This window comes from Heloderma suspectum, chromosome 6, assembly GCF_057233095.1.
Source record: "Heloderma suspectum isolate Gila_16-S chromosome 6, 16-S_ref, whole genome shotgun sequence".
NCBI lineage: Eukaryota > Metazoa > Chordata > Lepidosauria > Squamata > Helodermatidae > Heloderma > Heloderma suspectum.
The window spans coordinates 111,510,701-111,513,523 of NC_139463.1; positions in this window are offsets into that span (position 1 = coordinate 111,510,701).

A 2,823-nucleotide genomic window follows, 5' to 3' on the forward strand; every position below is an offset into this window, starting at 1 on the left:
AATACTATGGCCCTTGTCTAGCTTAGGTCAGCCAGGATTAAGTAATGAGAGTGAAGACTGCAGTTCTTACCTGGAAATAATCCACATTCAACTCTATGGGACTGACTTCTAAGTATACATTTAGAGGATTGCAGTGTAAATAATTTACCACTAATTCACATTCATTTGAGCTTAATCATGTTCTATTTTATGTTGACTGAGTTACTGTTTCATTAATTATTCTTCATTGCTTTTTAAATGCAATGTAAACATACACCAAGGACATCTTTACACCAGCTTCAAATCCTGCATTTAAAACAGGGCTTTCTGCTTCCATTTTAAATGCAAGATCACAACTGACTCGGTTTACATGTGCTTCCTTTCCCCCCTCCTTCTTCCCATATCTGAGTCTGCCATTATCTTTCATTGATCTCACTCCTCTTCTTGCCGCTTTCCCTCTTTTCATGGAGGGAACTGTAGCAGAATACAAGGGGGTAATTTGATAGCTCATTATCTGCGATCTATTTAAAAATGGAACAAAGGGTATTTAGTGCAGGAGACGCCCTGGATGGTCATGGCAGGGTCACGGCGTCATGCAAAGAGCCCGCAAACCTCCATGAAAGAGCAATCTCAATCGCAGGATAAAAGCTCAGTGTGAAGGAGCCCTAAGGCTGATCTGAAAATGCCTAATGACCATTGTAACACATTATCAGGCTGCAAAGGTAGTGATGCATTTTCCACATATTTTGGGGTGTGATTAAGAATTTTTATGACCTTTGAGAGCCTGGGACTTGTGGGAACTTTACATTTCAGTAGTCTGTGAGTCACTGGCAGTGGCTTCTCTTGTATTTTACAAGTTTTTCTTTAACAAAGAACAAAACAGAAATGAACACGTTTTCCTGCTGTGGCGTGGTTGGAAAGAACAAATCCAAAATGAAACTTGATTTACAAGGTGTAAAATGTTTTAATGCAGTCTGAGTTTTATGTGGTAAAATTCTTGTTTCGAGTTTTTATTCATTCCTCACCTATTCTACCCCTTGTAATAATAACGCTTTAAATATATATATATATACACACACACACACACAGCACTGTGCAAAAGTCTTAGGCGACCACCAGCTTTGTTGTTTTAGCAAAGTTTTAATGACCACCCATAATTATTTTTCGGTCTCTGTATTAAGATACAAACAGAAAATACAGGAAATATGTAGGGGTGCACGAAAGCCACTTACCTGGTCTCGCAGCTTTTCGCGGTGGAGGGGAAGGCGCTTCGCTGCTCTCCCCCCGAAGTTCAGGCCGGGGGGGGGATGCTTCCCACCTTGCCCAGCCGAAATTCAGGCTGGGGAGGAGGCTTCCCGCCTCGCCCTGCCACGAAATAAAAAGTAAAAAAAAAAAAAACGCCCCCGTGATAGGCTCCGTGACGATTAACGTAGCCTATCATGGCTAGATCTGCAAAGTCAGCCGTGATAGGCTACGTAAATCGTCACGTAGCCTATCACGGGTGACTTTAAAAAAAAAAAGCATGTACGCAAATGGCGGCCCCCATAGGGAGCCGCCATTCGCGTTCCTTATTTGGTCGCTGTAGTCTACGTAAAGATTTACATAGACTACAGCGAAAATAAGAGCAACGCAAATAGCGTTGCCCTTATTTTCGCCATAGTCTATGTAATCTTTACGTAGACTACAGCGACCAAATAAAGAACGGGAATGGCGGCTCCCTATGGGGGCCGCCATTTGCGTACATGCTTTTTTTTTTAAAGTCACCCGTGATAGGCTACGTGACGATTTACGTAGCCTATCACGGCTGACTTTGCAAATCTAGCCGTGATAGGCTACGTTAATCGTCACGTAGCCTATCATGGGGGCATTCTGTTTTTTTTAGTTTTATTGGAATGGCAGCGGCGGCAGCCGGTCGAACGATCGGCCGCCACCCCCGCCCCTGACGAAGACCCGATGAACCACCGCTGGGACCCACTGCCAGGAGGGACATTCGGGAAAGGTAAGTCCCGTCCCGGGGGGGGGGGGCGGGGGGGGGAGTGCAGAGAATTTCTCCTGAACTTCTTCGGGGGGCCGAACACGTTGGCGCTCGGCCCCCCGAAGTTTCGGGGAGAAATTCTCCGCCAACCCTAGAAATATGTAGAGGCAAAAGTCAGTATTTAGTGTGACCTCCCTTGGCTCTAAGCACATCTTAAACTCTTTTGGGGAGACTGTCCTGAGGTTTTCTGAAGTAATCCTCTGGTATTTTCTACTAGGCTTTTTTCAGCACTTCCCAGAGTTCTTCTTTAGATGTAGGCTGTCTTTTATTTCTTTCTCTGTCCAGGTGATCCCATACTGCCTCTATAATATCCAGGTCTGGACTCTGTGGAGGCCAGTCCATGACTGTCAGTGTTTTATCAGCTGTTTTCCTCGCTAAATATGATTTCACTGCATTAGCAGTGTGCTTGGGATTGTTATCATGCTGAAAAATGAAACCATTCCCAATCAGGCACTTTCCAGAAGGAATGGCATGATTCCTTCTGGAAAGACCAGGTTTCATATCAGCTTGACTGTACACTGAAGTCATCTGCTGCCATTTCCCTTTGGAGTCCCTACTCTCTAAGCTGAGCTTGGTGACAACTACAGAGAGGCACATTTTGGCTGTGGAGGTCCATCTTTGTAATACTCTTCTCAGACTAAATTGGCTCTATTGCTGTTATCATTTCAGTGCCAAGTGAAGACCCTTTTATGCTTGCTCACAGGCTTTAAAAACTGTCCCAGGTGGGCTTCATTCTTTTTTCATAGAATCATAGAATAGTAGGGTTGGAAGGGGCCTACAAGGCCATTTGAGTCCAACCCCCTGCTCAG